Source organism: Trachypithecus francoisi, unplaced genomic scaffold, assembly GCF_009764315.1.
Source record: "Trachypithecus francoisi isolate TF-2019V2 unplaced genomic scaffold, Tfra_2.0 Lachesis_group19, whole genome shotgun sequence".
Lineage (NCBI taxonomy): Eukaryota > Metazoa > Chordata > Mammalia > Primates > Cercopithecidae > Trachypithecus > Trachypithecus francoisi.
Window position 1 is genome coordinate 20,024,408 of NW_022681464.1, and position 21,284 is coordinate 20,045,691.

General features: G+C 44.5%; 2 long non-coding RNA genes across 2 annotated transcripts in view; one reads left to right on the forward strand and one right to left on the reverse strand.

Moving 5' to 3' along the window:
* LOC117063978 overlaps positions 1-2,894 on the forward strand; it is an 18,487-nt gene extending 15,593 nt beyond the window's left edge. Inside the window, exon 3 of the long non-coding RNA XR_004429200.1 lies at positions 2,386-2,894. This is a non-coding gene — a long non-coding RNA (uncharacterized LOC117063978). The remainder of the gene's footprint in view (positions 1-2,385) is intronic.
* On the reverse strand, positions 2,008-20,232 carry LOC117063979. Its single transcript, XR_004429201.1, has 3 exons — positions 20,221-20,232; positions 9,261-9,264; positions 2,008-2,521 (listed from the first exon to the last, which is right to left on the reverse strand). It is a non-coding gene; the product is annotated as an uncharacterized LOC117063979 (long non-coding RNA).
* Between the last annotated feature and the right edge of the window lie 1,052 nt (positions 20,233-21,284).

Here is a 21,284-nt window from a genome sequence, read left to right on the forward strand (position 1 = left end):
TGCATCCTGAATTCTTGTCTGGAGTCCAGGAAGAATCAGGTTACACAAACAGATTAAAGGGTGGCATATGTGGAGGATTTTTATTGAGTAATCGAAGTGGCTCTCAGTGGGATGGGAAGTTGGAAAGGGAATTAAATGGGAAGATAATCCCTGACCATCCCCGGCCAAACTCTCAACATTCGGATGCTTCTTCTTTCTCTCCTTCTCTGCTACACCACTCTGCTCCTCTGCCAGTGGAACTTGGGGTTTTTATAGGTACAGGGTGAGGGGTGTGGTGGGCCAGGATGGTTTTGGAAAAGGTAGCATTCAGGTGGGAAAACAAGGAATGCATGTTCTCATTTAGGGTGGCAGATCCAGACTTTAGAGTGGAGCCCTCGACAGGGACCCTGCTCTTTTCTACACAGTATCTCCCTGCCTCCTGTCCATGTCTTATGATACATTCAAGCAATGGAATTCTACATAGCAGCAAGAATGAACTGTCTGTACCTATTTGCAACCATGTGGATGAATCTCACAAGAATGATGAGTGAAAGAAACCAGAAACAAAACATCACTTACTGTACGTGTTCATTAACATAAAGTTCAAAGATAGATAAAAAAAAAAAGTCAATGATTACAGAATAGTAACTGGTGGGGAGGGACAATTAGGGGCAGGTAATGATCTGCTTCTTGTTCGAGTGCTCGTGTTCTGGTTCTCTTTTCATGATGATTTGTGAAGTTTTCTGCATGTATATTATACTTCAATAAAAATTATTTTTTTAACTGAAATTGTTTCACCAAATTCCAAATGCCGGGGAATGATGAGGTGACCTTTTCTCTTTTATGGACCTTTGAGATTGAGACCCATAAAGTTGAGGAAATTCTCAATTCATTGCACAACTGTCATTCTGCTCTTCTTTAGGATGTGTAAAACCATTGTGCCAATGTAGATCAGAACCTAGATGTTTAGTATTTGCATTTCCTTACGCACTTTGAATATAGGATCGGGAATTACTCTACTTCCAAGTAGAGGAGCCAGGTCCTTGAAAGTGGCTCCTGGTGGACACCTGTTTTCCAGAGAAACTATCATTCTTTCCTGTGTGCTGATTGTCAGTTGGGACACATGTGTCAGGTTCTGGAGTCAGTAACCTTGTTTCAGGTCTGGAAATCTGCCTGGAAGAGCAATTTCAAACTTACTACAGTCAGAGTGTTAGAAAAAGCTTAGAAGATTCCGCCAAGGTGGTGGCATACATCCGCAACTCCACCTGCCAGGAATTAAGCTGGGAATGTGGGAATGTTGAGCTCTGGACCATGAGTGGGCTTGGCATTCTGTAGCATTGCTTTCACCTAATTGCAATCTCAAGACCAGACCATCAGGCTGAGTTGATGAGGATATTCACTTTGTGACACAGTCTTTGCTTTCCTTGGACCCTCAGGAGGAGAAATGTGGCCTACTTGAAGAACAGGAGACGGGCACTTCTTAGCATGCCACTTATTTTTATCTTAACAACACTGTGAACCAGGTAAGTTTCTCCTTTCAGTGTTAGAAGCTTCTGAGAGCCAAATGTAAGGATTTAAACGTGTCTATAGAGCTTTACAGTATGCATTTTTAGATCTGCTAATTCCTAGCTCCATTTTAAACCCCTACCATTGTTTCATTCTTTCTTTCTCACCTACTTTTTATGTGTCTTGATGTAGTTTATGGATAGTTTCAGATTTGGCTTCCAAGAGTGTGCTAGAACCTTTGCACTTGTTAAATATTCAGAAATTTTGTGTGCCCCTTCTTAAACAGTTGATGGTTTGAAATCAGCCATACTGGGAATATTTACACTATGGATATAGGCCAATGCTCCAAAACAGATCTTCTCCTGCCCCAAGGGAGCCAGTTTACCAGCCCACCGTTGTTTATATCTTTTCTAGAAAAGGTGGAGTCCAAATGTGTTTTTAAAAGGTTTAATGAAATTACCTGCTTATTTAGATGCTGTATGTTATTTAAAATCTTTCCCTTATTCTTTTTTTTTTTTTTAACAAGTTTAGAATACCTGGTTTATTGGGAAAACTTCATAATGAAAACTACAATTGGCTTTTCCCACAACTTACAAAATAATCATCTGATATTTAAAATGAATTGGTTTTCATTGTATAAGTAGAAATGGTAAAAAATCACAATAACCCATCTGATGCATCATATATGTGCTATTCAGAGAAACTCAAATCCCCAGATTCTCCTGTGGCGTGTTTTACATCAGACAGTTTATATCTGTTTACCAAGAAAGACCAGGATTTTAACTATATGTAGGTTTCTGCTTACAGTTGCAAACTATCAGAAGTCTGTCTATATGATAGAGCCCAGAAAAACCTGAGATTTAGAAAAGCAAGTCATTTATTCTCCTGAGGCTGTTTTAGTGGCACTTTTGTGACAGGAATGACCCTCCTAATGCTTTACTACACAACTTAACCAGATCTATCAGTCATGATAAATTAGACCCAGTCCGTCTTTCAATCCAGTCTACTCTGGTTCTGAACATACAAACACAAACCACTACAGATTTATTAATATAGCATTTTCCCACACCCTAATCCTATAAAGAACTTTAAAAGAGAAAATTTCATCTAAATATTTCACACTTAAAGGAAAGCCTTACTAACTATAGCAACAGGTTTGGACCACGAAACAGTACTTTCCTAGATAACATATCGAGTCAACATGAAGCCTTAGCAAAAATGAATGATTCCGGATATTAATGAGAAATCCTCACAAACGATAGGCATTTAGGAAACGATTTTGCTTTCCTTAAATAGTTTGAAGGCTTGAAAATAAGCTTTTTTTGCATTTCTTTTAGAATATTTGGTCATTAACATTTTTTAGTATTATCTTCCTCTTCTCCTTAGCCCTTAACAGACTCAGTCCATTCTATTTGCTTTCCCTTATTCTTAAGAGTAATGGCGCTGTTTTGGGTCCAAAAATGTTTCAAGGGGAGTGGATCTATGAGACTGTTTTCATTGAGAGCAAGGAAAAAATAAGATTAATCTAAAATGTGCTATCTAGTCAACTTGGCTGGAGTGCAAATATTCTGCAAAGGAGTATATTTACAGCTGTTGATATGATGAAAGCTGTATACATTTCTGTTTATCACATTTTAAGTTGTGTTCCGGAAGAGCAAAGATTCTGGTAAATCTAGCGGTACTGGAAGCAAGTTAGTATCAAGTTCAGTGTGTGATGGCTGCTAAGGGACCATTCAATGCAAATTAGAAGTAATAAGAGCTCTGGTTTAAAAGGGCAAAGAATTAGGGCTGGGAAGGGAAATGACTCCCTGCAGAGGACAAGGGCTTTGCGCTGACAAATGTGACTGCTTGGTACACAGCTCTTCTCTACCCTCTGTCAGGGGACAGAGAGCCAAGGAGGGTGGGGACAGAGCAGCGGTGAGGAAAGCCACAGAGGAAAGCTGCAGTAGCTGCCAGCAGGAATTCAGGCTGCTCTGCTATCAGACAAAGCTTAGAAAGTGGTTTACATTAGAATAAGTGCAAACAACTAATAGAAGGCAAGTTTATTATGGAGAGTTGACTGCCCAGCGATCTAAAACTTCTGCAACAGCACAAAAGAGAGGAGAAGGAGGTCCCTGCTGGTAAAATGCCAATCCTTGAGCCACAAACAACACTGAAGGCAGCTGGAAAGTGCCCCAAACCTGAAGCACCCCCAGAGGCATTGCAGCAGGGTGGCTTGGTTCACTGACCACAGGAAGCGCCAGCAATGACTGTGCTAACAAACTCTTCACTTTGCTTTAGCCACTTAATTCTCACAGCAGATGGGGAAACTGAATCACAGAGTGGTGCCCAGGGTGACTGTTCATACTAAGGACTGAACTCTGATTTTTATCTTGCCCAAATTCCTATCTATCTAAGGGGTCTGGGGACTCATGCATACAAATAATAAATTCTCATCAGTTGGGTTTTATTTAACCCTGTATATCGTAACTGACTTTCCAATTTGACTCTGGCATGACATTATGAGACAAGGAAGAAAATAAAATACTTTACCCCAAAACATGTTTCTTGGAAAGGCCCTGCGAAGCTGTTCTTTATGGGGGAAAATTTGCATCTGTAAAGAATCTCTATTAACATAGCTAGATCTCTTTCTTCCAGACCCTCCCAATCCTAAAGAGATTAACTAATACCTGAATAGAAAACATTTGTCATCTATTGTCTCTAAGGGCAACCACTGTAACACTTCAAACAACTTTGGCCTCCACAGTCTTTTATCTTGACCTGAACATTCCCTTTCTATTGATCCCAGGTCTTTGGACAAACTCAACCAATTGTCAACAGAAAATGTTTAAATTCACCTGTAGCCTGGAAGCCCCCACTTTGAGTTGTGCTGCCTTTCTGGACCAAACCAATGTATTTCTTAAATGTATTTGATTGCTCTCTCATGCCTCTGTAAAATGGATAAAACCAAGCTGCGCCCCTAGGGGACCACCCTAGAGGACATGTTCTCAGGACCTCCTGAGGGCTGTGTCGTGGGCCATGGTCACTCACATTTGGCTCAGAATAAATCTGTTCAAATATTTTACAGTCTGACTCTTTGTCGACAGTACCCAGTAAATAGAAGAAGCCAGGATTTGAGTCTCTGCTCCCTACTGTTCAGATTAAAAGAAGGAAGGATTTGTATCGGTGAGAGTGGTCTGAGGTGCCAGTGATCGGGGGATGGACAATGGGGGAGTGAGGAATGAGGATGTAAGTAGTATGAGAATAGTCAAAGAGAGGCCAGTGGCAGAGGCAGATTTGAGGACGAGACAGGAGACCCACAGCCTTGAACCAGAGTGAGACAAAACCCCCCTAGAAATCCTAGAAAAGCTGTCATCTACCAGCTAAATTATCTCATATATTCAGGCCATCGCTGAGCCTCTGTCCTGTTCAAGGCAGCCACAGCTGTGGGATTTGAGGGATTAGGTCAGTAGAAAAAGTTCCAGCCAAGGCTTACTTACTTCTTCCCTTTAGTAACTCAGCAAAATCATCACGTTCTGAGTGAGCTCATGCCAATTCAGGACAGTTTTCTAAAAAGGACGATGCTGAGGTGCGTGGTGGATTATCATCGTGTAGGAGAACCCCACTGAAGCAGGGGATGGGGACAGAAATTCAGAGTCCTTGGGACAGTCAGGAGCAAACCCAAACACTAAGCTGGACTTCAAGGAGAAAATGGAAATCTTTGCGTAAATGGAACAAGGTGAATGTGGAAAATTTGGTTGGATGAGCAAGTGTTGGTTCTACCACATGCACTCCGTGTGTTCATCTCTGAAGACTAGTACTGCTTAGCAAAGAATACGAGGCACTGCACTCCTCACTGGCTGATATAAATTTCTGTGGATTACTGGTCACGTGATGATGAATCAAATCACCACACAAACATACTAGGGGCTAGACCTGGTTGAATTTGCAGAATTCTTAGCTACCACTAGACAGAGCCTTGACTTCTGCAGGTGGCTTCGGAGTTTCCAGATCCAGCAGCACCAAAGGCAAGTTCTGGCTTCTGAGAAGTGAGCAAGAAGTCCTGGAGCTGGAGGTCAGCAGCGTCCTCCTGGAGCACCCATGTCTTCTCTGAACAGTTTTGTCTTTTTAAAACAGTTTTGAGATATAATTGCATGCCATAATATTCACCTGTTTGTTTTGTTTTTGTTTTTGTTTTCTGAGATGGAGTCTCACTCTGTCACCAGGCTGGAGTGCAGTGGCACAATCTTGGCTCACTGCAACCTCCACCTCCCGGGTTCAAGTGATTCTTCTGCCTCAGCCTCCCGAGTAGCTGGGACTACAGGCGCCAGCCACCACGCCCAGCTAAATTTTGTGTTTTTGGTAGAGACAGGGTTTCACCATGTTGGCCAGGATGGTCTCGATCTCTTGACCTCATGATCAGCCCACCTCGGCCTCCCAAAGTGCTGGGATTACAGGTGTGAGCCACCATACCCGGCCCATTCACCTGTTTTAAGTGTACAATGCAATGAATTTTAGTATATTTAAAGAGTTGTAAATATACTACACAATCTAATTGTAGAACATTTCCATCACCCCAAAAAGAAATCTCTTGCCCATTTACATTGACACCCCAATTTTACCCCCAAGGCCTAGGCAGTTACTACTCGATTTTCTGTGAACAGTTTTATATGCTGATGAAACAGAAGATGTTTTGCAAACACAGCTTCTGCCCTGCACCTGGAGTGAAGCAAAACACGGAAAACTTAACTATTTTTGCATAAGCTGGTGTTCCCATAAAAGAAAAAATGTATTAGACTTAACAAGTTTCATGTGTTAAAAGATACAATCACCCGGCAGGGTGCGGTGGCTCACATCTGTAATCCCAGCACTTTGGGAGGCTGAGGCGGGTGGATCATGAAGTCAGGAGGTTGAGACCATCCTGGCTAACATGGTGAAACCCCATCTCTACTAAAAGTACAAAAAATAAGCCAGGTGTGGTGGTGTGCACCTGTAGTCCCAGCTACTCAGGAAGCTGAGGCGGGAGAATGGCATGAACCCGGGAGGTGGAGCTTGCAGTGAGCCGAGATCGTGCCACTGCACTCCAGCCTGGGCTACAGAGTGAGACTCTGTCTCAAAAAAAATTTTTTAAAGATACAATCACCTAATGCTTATCATCTTTTAATATATATTCTGTGAAAGACTAGTGAAACTCATTAACTGACCTGAAGGTCCAAACTTTTACATTGCTAGATAATTGTAGAGCTGCCTTTGAGAAAGAAGGATAAATGCCTAGATTTTTTATTTGCTTACCATTTTCTTGTCCTCTGAAATTCCATGTCATTGATTTAATTGTACCCTTGGGTGCTGCTCAGAATATCAGCTGCTATTACACAGCAGACTTCATGAGGAAGTTGGCCCAATGTTTGAACTCCTCAGAACCTCCCAGATATACTTGAATCTTGTCTTACTTCCTATAGTGTTAGATGGTTGAGTGTGGACCACGCTGTCTCCTTTCTCGGCAGGACCCTCTCCTCCTGAAATTCTCATCTTTCCTTTCTGTATTGTCAGCTTTCCCCTGTCCACTGGACCATTTGTGTCAGATGCAAGCTTACTGCGATTTCTTCCATTTACAAAAGCCCTCTCTTTGATAGGGCTTCTCCTCCAAATACTGCCCATTATCTCTGATTCCCTTTTCAGAAAATTATCTGATGAAATAAGATAGCTGTCTAAGGTAGCTGCCCCCGTATCTTCAATTCCCTCTAGGTGGGGCTTTGCATCTGTCACTCCACCAAAACAGGCCACAGCATGGCTGCCAGTGACCACATGGGGCCAATCCAACAGTGAATCCTCAGCCTCCCATGGTTTATCAGTTGTATTTGACATGTTGATCACTCTTTCCTTCCTGAAGTACTTTTTCCGCTGGCCTCTGGAACAGGATGTCTCTTAGCTCAGCTGCCTCGTTACTGTTCCTCTTCATTTTGCCATGTTGGCTACCACTCATCATTATCAACCACTACAGGGTGGAGATTTCCAGCACTTGATTCTATTCCTCTCTTCTCTGCCTGGAACACCCTCCAGGTTATCTCCTAGAGACTGGTGGGTACTTTAAATACTCTCTATGCTGACTTCGAAATTTGTATTTCCAAGCCTGTCCCAACTCTCTTAAAACAAAGGGAGTTCAAGAGAGTTGTTTATGGAGGTGCTGGAAATGTTAAAGCATCTGTCCTTGGACTGTTTCTCTTCTCTCTGCACTCCCTCTCTTAGTGGTCTTATCCAGCTCCCATTGTTTTATTTTTAAAAAGTTCAGCTTATCCATTTTTTTCTTTTATGGATCGTGCATTTAGCATTGCATCTGAAAACTCATCACTAAACTCAAGGTAACATATATTTATTTATTTATTTATTTAATTTAATTTAATTTAATTTTATTTTATTTTACTTTTTTTTTGAGACAGAGTCTTGCTCTGTCACCCGGGCTGGAGTGCAGTGGCCGGATCTCAGCTCACTGCAAGCTCCGCCTCCCGGGTTTACGCCATTCTCCTGCCTCAGCCTCCGGAGTAGCTGGGACTACAGGCGCCCGCCACCTCGCCCGGCTAGTTTTTTGTATTTTTAGTAGAGACGGGGTTTCACCGTGTTAGCCAGGATGGTCTCGATCTCCTGACCTCGTGATCCGCCCGTCTCGGCCTCCCAAAGTGCTGGGATTACAGGCTTGAGCCACCATGCCCGGCCTGGTAACATATATTTAATCTTACATTTTCTTCTGTAAGTTTTATGGCTTTATATTTTACATTTCAGTCCATAATCCATTTGAGTTGTTTTTTTTGTGAAAACTGTAGAGTTCTATGTCTGTTTCACTTTTTGTATATGGACATCCAGTTGTCTCAGCACCATTTGTTGAAAAGATGATTCTTTCTCTACTTAATTTGCCTTTGCCAAAGATCGATTGACTACATTATGTGGATCTATTTCTGGGCTCTATTTTTCTCCCATATCTCATGGCTCTCAATATCATTTAGATGCTGACAGCTGTTCACCTTATACACTTTATACATCTTGTCTGGCCTTGTCCTCTGAAGTCCACTGCTTCCCTGCTGTTACCGCTGAATGCCTAACAGACACCTCGAAGTGAGTATGTCCAAACTAATGTGATCTCCCTCTCCCCACCTAGCCTGCTCCTCCTCCCATCTCAGTTAATCGCGATTCCATCTTTCCTGGTGCTCAGGGGGAAAAAAATCTTGACTTCTCTCATTCTCTCACACTTCTCATCAAATCAGGAAATTATGTTGGTTCTACTTCAAAATACGTCAAGAATTAATCACTTCTCACCATCTCCATGGCTACCTTGCTGGTCCAAGCCCCCATCACCCCTGGCCTGGCTCACTCACAGCCTCCTGACTGGTGTCTCTGCCTCTGCCTTTGCTTCACTGTAGTCTGCTGTCCATAGGGCAGCTAGAGGGGTCCTGTTAAAAGCCAGATGACAGATCACTGTCCTGCCCGCTTCCCTACAGTGTCTTCTCTTGAATTCAGAGTAAGTTCCTGAGACCTTAGAGTAGCCTCTCTGGCCTTTCTCACTTGCCCTCCCCGTGTACCTCTGTAACCTCACCTTTGGCTGCTTGCCCTTGTCCACTCAGCCCTAACCACCCTGGCCTCCTCCCTGTTCTTTGGACATCTTGCATAAGTTCTTGCTTAGGGCCTTGTACCAGCTCCCTCTGCCTGGCACCTTCCCCAAGATATCTGCAGGGACTGCTTCGTCACCCCCTGCAAGTCTTTGCTCAAACGTCACCTTCTCTGACCAATCCATTTAAACTCCCCACGCCTCTGGCACCCTTCACCCTCTTACCTTGGTCAGTCCCCTTTCCCCTCTCCTCTAACATGTGATTTACTTATTTGTAAGTTCCATAAGGGCAGGAGTTTTATATCTTTGTGATATTCCCAGTGCCTCCAGCTATGCCTGCTTGATCCTTGGTTATTGATACATGTTTGCAGAGTAATGATTGGCAGAAAAGGTGACTGGCAGGTCATTCCCTGGTCGAGTGTCTGCATATGCAGCATGCTTGATATGTGGGGGGATAGGAACCTTTGAGAGCTGGTGTAGTAAGGAGAGGGTCACCTGCAGTGGAGCAGCCTACAGGCCTGCCCTTCATTGTGGCCAAAATGGTGGTGGCTCCCTGGCTTAAGTGTCATTGAGTCGCTGGCTGAGCTAGGAATGTGGGGTGTGGGAGCTGCTGGAGGCTGGAGCTGGGGTAGTGGAGAAGGCTGTGTAGGGCAGGTCTGCCATGTTCCCGGGTGAGGGAAGGGAGTGCTGGTATGGCTCCTGCAGGCCTCTGAGGAAGCCTGTCTCACCCCTTGACACAACAGCATTTGGGTGCCCCCTTCCCCACAGCACATCAACAGCTAGCAGGGTTGACTTTGAGGCATTGGGCAAGGGAGGCTGCTTGTTCAGCTCCTTCTCGCCCATCCTTCTACGTGCCTTCCTGCACTCCCCACCCTGCTGAGGAGTGGAGACCCAGAGGAGGGAAGGCAGGAGGGGGAGCCAGCCCTCCAAGCAGACCCCTCTGCAATCCTGACCCCTGGCTCCTCTGGCCAGACGGGCGAGGAGGAAACCTTGCTGGATGTGAGGTCAAGGCTGTGACATGGTAGGGTCCAAGTTCTATCAGAATGTCACTGAGGGGGAGGTAAAAGAACAATCCTACTGAGTGTGACTGGAGGCAGAGGCTGTAGTAAATAACAACATCCTATGTTAGTTAAATAAAGCAACTAAGGAAAAATAAACGTTTTAAGGACTGATTTTGCAAATCCAAATCCATGAAGACCAAGAAAGAGTTATTACCTTTGCTTCATGAGACAGCTTTATTCAAGATAGCAAGCAAAACAGGCCGGGTGCAGTGGCTCACGCCTGTAATCCCAACACTCTGGGAGGCCGAGGCGGGTGGATCACTTGAGGTCAGGAGTTTGAGCCCAACATGGTGAAACCCCATCTCTACTAAAAATACAAAAAATTAGCTGGGTGTGGTGGTGGGTGCCTGTAGTCCCAACTACTGGGGAGGCAGACTGGGGGTAAATCTCTTGAACCCAGGAGGCAGAGGTTGCAGTGAGCCAAGATCATGCCACTGTACTCCAGCCTAGGTGACAGAGTGAGACACTGTCTCAAAAAATATATATTATAATAATAATAATACAAAGAGATAGCAAATAAAACAAAATCTAATATACCAGGCTAGTTTGAATAGGGGAATACCTTGAGATGCCATAAGTCCTGGTGTCAGCCCCATGCTATTTTCCACAGGGACAGTCTCAGTCATAACCAGAGAGATGGCACTTGGCCTGAGTTCCCATCTCACTGACGTATGCTGGTGAACCCTAGGTCACAGAACCACATGACCAAATGAAATTATGTCTTTCATTGTGGAGCTGAAAGACATAATTTAGTTCAATTCTTCGTGATACGCAAGATGAGGCAGGCTCAGAGAGGTGGATGGCTTGTTCAGGATCACACAGCAAGTTGAGGGTTGAAATAGAAAGACTAATGGCCCCCCAAAATGTCCACATACGAATCCCTAGCACCTGTATATTCCCTTATATGGCGAAAGGATCTTGAGATGGCAGGGGGGTAGCTAATCCTGGAGTATCCAGGTATAATCCCAAGTTTCACGTAAGAGGGAAGCAGAGGAGTCAGTGTCAAGGAGAGAATATGACAATGGAAGCAGCAGTCAGAATGACACAGTCATGAGCTAAGGAAGCAGACGGTTTCTAGAAACTGAAAAAATATCAGGGTTACTCTGCCCTGAACAGTCTGATAAGCTGTAGACTGAGGAACAGCCTCCTCTGCTGGCAGGGTGAAGGGAGAAATCTGTGACTGTGTTTCTCACAATCTGAACTTTCCCTGTGGACCTCTGGGAAACAACCACCCAAACAGACAGTGAAAAGTGGCACTTTACAGGCAGAGGTAGGTCAGTCTGAGTCCACCCAGAAAACACTCATGCTATTCCAAAGAGGTGGTCTTCAGAGAGGGCAGATTGCAGAATTATGAATACAAAATTAGTTATGAAAGTGTTTATATAGAATGAGAAGAAAAACCCACCCAAATGACAAATTTTAAAAAGCTGAAAAATAAATAGCACTAAATCTAGGAAAATAGCCTATTATTTTAATCAAGTCATAGCTTCTATGTTTTCCCCTATTTTTTTGGCTGCATACTGTTAGATTATCTATCAGATTCTATAGACAGAATAGAAAGATAGTACTTTCTATTTAACATATTTTTAATTAGCATATTTTCCTTTACAAGAGTGATAAAAATTTATTTCACCTGTAACTCCCAGGCTTCATCAGAACAAGATGTTTCAAATATGTTAAAATGTGATCTGATATGTTGGGATACATAAAACATGCAGCTCCCACATAGACATACTCGGTGTTGGCAGTATTTTCCAAGTCATGTCACACAAACACAGAAATTCTGACAAAGTTTATTTCACCAAAAATGGGAAGAGTGTGGTGCATTTGTAATTGTATAAGCTGCGTTATCGAAACTGTTACTGACAAGGAAGAACTTCCATTCTGAATAGGGTTGATGAGATCTGAATTTTCCGCTTATAATTTTACTCATCTTGATGATTCAAGGAATTTTCCACAGATCAGCTTCTGCCTCTGTGCATTTCAAACCTATTTTTCCTCCTACCCACATACGTCTGTTGCTGGGGGCCCCAAGATATGTTCTTGTTACAATCTGACCACTGGCCCTCGACCCTCGGGGGCAGGCCAGGGGAGTTGGCTCAGTGGGTGGCAGGACATTCCTGGAAGGCGTTCTTGCATCAGGGCAGCTGGCAGTAACTGCATATGGAAGTGACTGCAAACCATGTAGAAGATCTCACGAAACCCAAACTACATGTGTCCCCAACTTTATTTCTCTTACTGCATCCCCTAAATGCTTGTGACCATTCCACCATCACCTGGCCTTCAGGTGATGTGACATAGATAGGGAAGGCTGGTGTAGAGTTAGGCAGTGTCTTACTCAATTGCAGTTAAAATATCTTACTTTTAGAAAGCTTATGGAAATTTATGACCATGTTTCCAGGGTCTAGGAAGTGACCTGTACAGGAGAGGGACCTGAAACTGGAGCTTCAGAGCCCTACCTAGGTCAGCCACAAGGCACCTTTTATGTACAGCATCAACCTACCTCCAGCTCCTTTCCTGCAGATCTACTTCTAGAGGTAGGTTGACCTTGAGACCCGAGGAAGTGGGGACTTGGTTTATATTCGAATAGCCAAAAGACCATTTGGAATGTTTTGCCCGCAACGAGGGACACTGTCTCCAGAACTCAAGCTTCCACCATTTGGGAGACAGAAAACTGATTGAAACTCTTATAAGTTTTTTCAGTATCTACTCATTTTGATTGAAAAATTGTTTTTTCCCCAGTACTAGCCATTTCCCATCTTATATCTTCTAGAACACCTTGCCGATATTTTAGTTATCTGGTGTTACTTACTAAGTGAGTGTTTTGTAAACTGGGGTCCACACATTCTTGTGTGTGTGTGTGTGTGTGTGTGCGCGTGCGCACACTTTGAGACAGGGTTTCTCTGTCACCCTGGCTGGAGTGCAGTGGCACAATCACAGCTCACTGCATCCTCAACCTCCTGGGCTCAAGCGATCCTCCTGCCTCAGTCTTCAGAATAGTTGAGACTACACCCTGGCTAATTTTTAAATATTTTTGTAGAGAAGAGATCTCCCTATGTTGTTCAGGCTGGTCTTGAGCTCCTGAGCTCAAGCAGTACGCCTGCGTTGGCCTCCCAAAGTGCTAGGATTACAGGCTTGAGCCATCACACCCGGGCCCACGCATTCTTTAAGATAATTCTAAAATGTTATGTTGAGTAAAATGCTACAGGTACTCTGAAAAGGTTTGGAAGTTTCTTTTAAAACTAAACATACAATTATCTTACAACCTAGCATTCTCACTCTTAGAATTTTTTTCCCAGAGAAATGAAAACTTATATTCAACCAAAAATCCGTCCCCAGATGCTCATAGCAGCTCTATAATAACCCAGATCTGGAAACAACCCAGATGTGCTACCATGGGTAAATGGTTAAAGACACTGCAGTACAACCACGCCTGCCATGGAATTCTGCTCAGCGGTGAAAGGAGCAAACATTGATGCAACAGTTTGGATGGATGTTAAGGGAATTATGCTAAGTACAAACAGCCAGTCCTAAAAGGTTGCATACTGTATGATTCCATAGTATAACATTTTTGAAATGACAAAACTCTAGGGATGGGGAATATAGAGTGATTGCCAGCGGCTTGAGGTGTGTGTGCGGCACATGAGGGAGGGGTATGTGGCTAGAGGAGGGCAGCTCCAGGCATCCTTGTAGTGATGGAATTGGTCTGTACCTTGTCTGTGGTAGTGGATATGTGAACCTACACATGGGATAAAAGTGCATAGAACTAAACATGAAATAACACACAAAAATAAATACAAACGAGTGAGTGCATGTAAAATCTGTTAAGATGAGTGGATTGTATCAATGTCGATTTACTGTTTGTGATGCTACTATAGTTTTACAAAATGTTACCATTGGGGAAACTGGGTGAAGGGTGCATGGGATCTCTGTATTATTTCTTCCAATGGGGTGTGAATGCACAATTATCTCAATACGTTTAAGTTTTAAAAAAAGCTTCATGGATATTTTGATAGCATGAAAAGATGAGTGTGGGTGTATCTGAGATGCCCTGAGTGATCCCTTGATGGCTTTATAACTTAGTCCCCCTGCCTGCCATCAGTACTGTCCTGGGCAACAGTGTTTATTGCCAGACGTTTTGCACCAAACAGTAACAACTACTAGTCAAGAACTGAGTCAAAGGACAGGTCCCGCAGTGAGAACAGGCCAAATGTCAGGTGCTGGCACAAACCAAGGAAGGTTTTGCAAGGCAGAACTGAGAAAAATTCTTATGGATCCCCACTGTTGATTTTATTATTATAATGCTGCTTAAATATGCAAAAGCTCCTATACAGCTATGAAGCCAAAACAAAATTTCTAAACCAAATATAATAAAAACTACAAAACCAATAACATTCAAATTAGTGGCATTAATCTAATGTGATGAATGGTGCTGGTATGCTGACACTAAATTGCTGCTCACAAAGAAGAGATTACAGTGACACTGTTTCAGAGCTTTCCTGCCATCTCTGTTCAGAGCTGTGTTTCTTTACGTACAACTTGAACTTTCTAGGGATGTAGGGAGCAAGTTAAGAAAAGGCCTCAGATCTCCCAGCATGAATGTAACAGGAACCAGTTGTTCTCTACCTTAGCAACATGCATCTTACTCTGATCCAGCTCTCACCAACTTGGCCATCTAGTCTCCTGGCCTTTCCAAAGACGTATATGTCTGTTGCAGGGTTGGGAGAGACTGCTTCTGCAGGCCGTCCCCATATGAAACGACAACGAAGAATCTGACAGTTATAGCGAGATGGAAAGATGATGAAAAGCAGATGCAGAAACTAAATATTTTAGCAATTGAGAGGAAAAGGCACAGGGCTGCTGAGAAAATCACAGTGTGACTGCAGAGCACAATAAACAATATTTATGGTAATGACCCTGAGCAATAAATGAAAGGTTGAATTACGTTGAGAATCTCATGTTTAGAAAGGCTAGGCAGTCCCGTTTGAACCCTTGTATGTTTTTGAGTTTTGGTTCTTCAGTGTGCACACTTCAGTTATCTCAAAACCTGTGCATTTGTGGACATTTCTTCCCAGGGGAGAGAGGGATGGCTTTGCATCTGTGTGTGTGTTTTGGGTGTGTGTGGGGGGGGGGGGGTTGGGATGGGGGAAGGGAGACTGAATTCTGTGACATTCAGAACCAATGGCTTCATATACAATTAACAGTGCCCCCCAGCACTTAAGGCTGCTGATAATTGTCCCCCACTTCGGGATTTTGAGACAGCACATCCGACCTTCTGAGGTTTCATCGTCACACCTCTTTGTGCCTCTTCTGACAGATAATTATGGTTAAGTGTGAGCGTCAACAGGAAATCACGTCTCTTATCTTCACGTTGGGCACTTAAATGAGCATTTTAAGGCAAATTATTAATAACTGTGCTCGAGAAAATGGTATCAGTGAAAACTTCTGAGATATTGAATTGTTGTATTATGTTTGTGGAAGAAAAAGGCTGTTTCAATGATAAATAGGAGAATTTGTATGAAGTAAGTAAATATTAATTTGTCCAACAAATATTTATTACATACCTCAATATCCAAGATATCTTATTAGAGATCATAGGTTACACAAAGGCATACATGATTCAGTTCCTAATCAAACAGAGCTTTACAGCCCTGGAGTTTAAGAAACATTTATTGTTCACAAAGACTTGCAGTATTTTTTAAAAAGTCAAAAATGTAGGACAAGGTTAACACTTGAGGAGGTAAGAAGTGGGGTGTCTTATGAGAAGGGACCCCTGAGTTGCCCTTGGAAGGGTGGACAGTGCAATGAAGGGCAGGAATGGGGAAGGGGAAGTACCTCAAGGAGGAGAGGGTGTGGGCAGAGTCGTGGGGGAGGGAGGCAAGCAAGCAGTTAATTCTTCTGGACTGTGAAATACCCATTGGGGAGTATGGCAGATACCAGATGCTTTTAAGTAAAGCATCTTAAATGCTGGGCTAAGGATTCAGCTTTATTCTTTGGGAAGTGGGGTAACTAACAGGTGACATGAGGGGAGACAATGAGAAGGGAAGCCTGATTAGGAGACCACTGCAGGGGTCCAACTAGAGGGCCTCTGAGGGGAAGTGGCAATTTAAAAATAGTATCAGGGATTCTGACAAGACTATGTCAAGCAAAGTCTGGAGGAAGGTGAGCCAGCGAGTTACATTAAAATGATGTTCTGGCCTCCTGCAATGTGTTTGATAAGGATGTACAGGTTACAGCAGGGAAGGGGTCCCAGCCTCCAAGACACCTTCTCTCTGTCCAGAGGGGCTTCCCCACCTTTAATATTCTGAAAGTGACTCACTAAATCTATTTTATATGCAGGCTGATATTTTGTAGTTTTGAACTGATCCCATGCTCATATGGTTTCATGAGATGTACCTTGGATCTCCAGGAGGGTAAGCCACACCTGCTGGGAGTCCCAAACTTATCCCCAGAATTGGTTAGGATCTTTCCTACTTGCTAAGAGTGTGCTTGGCATACAGTATGTGCACGGCAAATGCAAAAGGTTATAACCATGATTTCTATGAAAGGCCAACCTCAAGTCAGACCCTCACTGATTGGTCTGTTCATTCAGCCAAGCATGCCAAGCCCCTGCAACATGCAAGGAGCTATACCACCTCTGTGACTGCCAGCCAGGTGACTGTCCCTCCTCTGAAATCTGCTCTCAGAAGAGTGTGGGCACATCCTGGGTTTGCCTCACTGGCAACTTCATCCTTTGGGAGACAGAGGGGGTGACGGGTTCGTCTACTGAGTGGGATCTAGGTGACCACCAGAGAGGAGTAGATGCAAGATCATTTCTGTGGGGATCCTAAGGGGTAAGGCATCGTGTCATCACAAAATGTGTCATCATGAAGGAAACAGGATTGCTGGTTGTCTTGATCCATTTGAGCTGCTATATAAAAGTCCCATAGACTTATAAACAACAGAAATTTATTTCTCACAGTTCTGGAGGCTGGGAAGTCCAAGATCAAGGTGCCAGCAGATCTGGTGTCTGGTGAGGATCCGTTTCCTGCCTTGCGGACAACCACTTTGTCATTGTGTCCTCACGTGGCTGAGAGAGAAAGAGAGAGAGGGATTCTCTGTCGTGTCTCTTCATAAGGGCACTAGTTCCATTCATAAAGTCTCCATCCTTATGACCTAATTACCTCCCAAAGGCCCCACCTTCTAATACCATCACGTTGGTAAAAATCCTAACGATTTTAACATATGAATGTTCAGTTCATTACACTGGTACATGCGGCAGCAACAGCAGCTGCTACTCATGGAGTGCTCTGTGAATTACACCTCATTCTCCTCATGGTCACCCCGTCAATCCTGCACTGTTACTCCCATTTTACAGATGTAGAAACTTGTTTTCAGAGAGATTATGTAGTATTCCCCAGGTGACATAGCTCCTAAACTGTATTGGAACAAACTGGCTCCAAAACTTAGGGCCTGGTGCAGCCCACACCTTTAACCTCTCTTCTGTCCCTTTGGATGTGAAATAGGATTGCATTTGGCTGCAGGTAACAGAACCTGACCATGGCCCAAACGGTGAGGCATTCACTACCTTGCGTCCAGTGCTTAGCACAATGCCTGTTATGTTTGTTAAATGAATACAGAGTAATTTCCTTAAATAATAATTCTGCTAATATCGTGCATCAATATAACATTTTATTGTTAGTGTTCATTCCTGGTAGTTTCTAGAAGTAACAGCATTCTCATTTCAGAGGTAACAGAAAAGACCCTATGCTGTTTTACCTATGAAGACAAAGAGTCGTCCAGAGGCCAGGACACGTTTTAATGTGCCCATTTTGCAGAGGAGAAAACTGAGGCTTAGGAATTTGAATGACTTGTCTAAAGTCACAGAGTGAGAACATTGCAGTGTAGAATTCAAAAGCTATATTTCTGATTTTGAGGTCAGTACAACTTCTCCATTGCTATACACTCTTCTCCAAATAGCATGGTGGAATCTAAGGTGCTTATTATTTCTCTTCTCATTAGCAGTATTTATTTATTTATTTGTTTATTTATTTATTTATTTACTGAGACTGGTTCTGGCTCTGTCATCCAGGCTGGAGTACAGTGGTGTGATCTTGGCTTACTGCAACCCCTGCCTCCTGGGCTCAAGTGATCCTCCCACCCCAGCCTCCCAAGTAGCTGAGATTACAGGTGTGCACCACCACACCCAGTAAATTTTTGTATTTTTTTGTAGAGACAAGGTTTTGCCATGTTGCCCAGGCTGGTCTCAAACTCCTGGACTCAAAACTATCTGCCAGCCTCGGCCTTGTAAAGTCCTGCAATTATAGGCATGAGCCACCATTCCTGGCCTATTTATTCTTTGTTTTTGGAGACAGGGTCTCACTCTGTTGCCCAGGCTGAAGTGCAGTGGCATGATCACAGCTCACTACAGCCTCGACCTCCTGGGCTCAAGTGATCCTCCTGCCTTGGCCTTCCATAGTGCTGGGGTTATAGGTGTGAGCCAGCCTCATTAGCATTCTTTAAAAAATGTGTGTAGACATTTTATTAAGGAGGTGTTTTATTGAACAAAATAAGTGAATGCGGCTTGGTGAGGAGTGGGGATGGTTTGCCCTTCCCTTCCCTCCCCTGCCTTCCTTTCCCTTCTCCATGTGTTCTTGGGTCTGCTTTGGAAAGCATCTGTGAGGCCATGTGCTGAAGGCAAGGAGAGAAAACGTATTAGGTTCTCTAATATGATAATAATATAAAAGAAATTTATGGTGCCCCAGAGGGAGAGAATTACAAATGGATGAAAGGTGACTATTTAATGTACAAGCCTTTTTTTTAGGGTGTAAAAATAAATAGAGGAAAATAGAGTGCAAAAAGAACCTGCGGCAAATGAAAGGCAAATGGGCCTGCTTCTATGGCACTTTGGCTACAGCCCACCACCCCGCATAATGATGGCCATTTTTCAAATAGCTCTGCAGTCTCGCGCTTTTTGGCCAGTCTTAGGAGGTTTCTAGAGCTCCAAGTGAATGAAGAGTACTTTTGTCCTGGTCTCTCTTGCCCCACTCCTGCAGGCCTCATCCTCACCACCTCTCTCAGGGCGCTCCTCCTGTCCTTGGGCCAGGCAGCAGGGTTGGAGAGAGGACCACAGCTCCTTTCTTCATTGCTCCCTCAGCCAAGTCTGTTATACTAGGACAGTCTATGTTCATGCTTGGGGTACGCTGGGGGTCGCCCCATGAGGTGCCGAGGAGCCCGTCTCCCAGGGAAGCCAGGCCTTTGCTGGCATGCACACAATCAGGGGCCTCTGGGTGCTTTGGTTCTGGCACAGCCCTTCTTTTCAAACTACCGGACAGGTTGTAGCGAGCTCTTTCCCTCCTGGAGACACCCAAGGGCCTGCACTCTGGATGTGTAGCCCAGGGTGGGAGTTCTGCCCACGGCCTTCTGGCTGCAGGCCTCAGTCTGCCCTGAGTCTGCCCAGTACCCCCTAGTACCCTGCCTGGGGGGATGCTGCCAGGGCACTCCATGTGGGCTCATTTCTTCCCTGAGATCCAGCTGCACTTCATCAAGGCCACTGGCCATTCAGTGAGTCAATTCTCCCCTTGTTTTCCCAAATCCTTCCCCATTCCAGGCTTCTGAAGCTTAGACCCTGGTACAGCCTTAACCTCTCTTCTGTCCCTTTGGATGTGAAATAGGATTGCATTTGGCTGCAGGTAACAGAATCCGACCATGGCCCAAACGGGTGAGGCATTCACTACCTTATGTCCAGTGCTCAGCACAATAACTGTTATGTTTGTTAAATGAATATAAGAGTGAGTAATTTCCTTAAATAATAATTCTGAGGCTGGGCGCAGTGGCTCACGCTTGTAATCCCAACACGTTGGGAGGCAGAGGTGGGTGGATCACTTGTGGTCAGGAGTTCGAGACCAGACTGACCAACATGGTGAAACCCTGTCTCTACTAAAAATACAAAACTAAGCCAGGCATGGTGGCATGTGCCTGTAATTCCAGCTACTCAGGAGGCTGAGGTAGGAGAATCTCTTGAACTCGGGAAGTGGAGGTTTCAGTGAGCCAAGATTGCACCACTGCACTCCAGCCTGGATGGCAGAGTGAGATTCTGTCTCAAAAGAAATAAAAAACAAGGAGAATAAAAATAAAAATAAATTCTGAGAACTTATTCCTGAGAAGACCCCTGGCCCTCCACTTGCTACAGACTTAATAACCACAGCTTTCTTTCCCCTCTGCCCCAGCCTACTGCACCCCCCCTGCCTGCTGATCTCTTTGCTCCTGTCCCGCAGGTGGGCTTCATGAGCTTGAAAATTTCCTCCAGGCTTTCTTTCTTTTGTTCCCATTCTGTTCACTCTGACCTCTTGTTGGCACAAACTAGCCAGATAGCCCCATCTCAGCATGGGCATAGAGGAAATGATTGGTTCCCCTCAGGACCATGTTGGGTAGGGTTGGGATAGAAGGTCCTGGGCAGTGAGGGGAGACAGGGGGCTTGTTTTGTCTTCATCTTCCTGCAGTACCACCTCCTCTCCACTGCTTGGGCCTTGGACCTGCACCTCTGTTGTTCCAGCTGAGCCCCCTGTATGGGCCTGGCTTCTGACTCGAGAAAGAAGGCCTGGCCTGCAACACTTGGGAGGATAGGCTGTGAGGCAGGTGCAGGGGGCTCCCACAGGCAGAGGCTCTGTCACTGCCTGGCCTGCATTTTGGTTCCTGGGGAATTTGAGAATCAGCCAGCTCTCTAAGCATCATGCAAGTAAGCAGGTCATGTGGGCAGCCACTCTGGGTCTGCTTCCGGGATTTGCTCATCATGCCTCGCTCCCTGCTGCGAGGCCGGAGCCAGAACTTAGGTCTCTCTGTCCTTACATCACCTTGGGCTTTCTCCCTACTGTCCTAGCTGCCTCTGTGTTCCTTAGTTTCTGAAAATACAGTGCCAGGGTGCCTGCTGCACACGCTAGCAGCCGGAAGTTGCAGATGAGTACTGGGATACCTTTACTTTCTACAGACAGAACCCACTAATGCAACTCCACTTCTGCTGCCTTTCAAAGGCAAGGTAAGCATGTGCAGAATTCTGTTTCTTCAGAGTTTTGTCAGCAGGAGCCAGTCCCCCAAGCTTGGGGACTTGGATAGCATCAGGTGTCTGGACTTGTGAAGCAGGGGGCCGGGTCCTGGGGACCCGGTAGCTTCTCCCAACAGCCAGT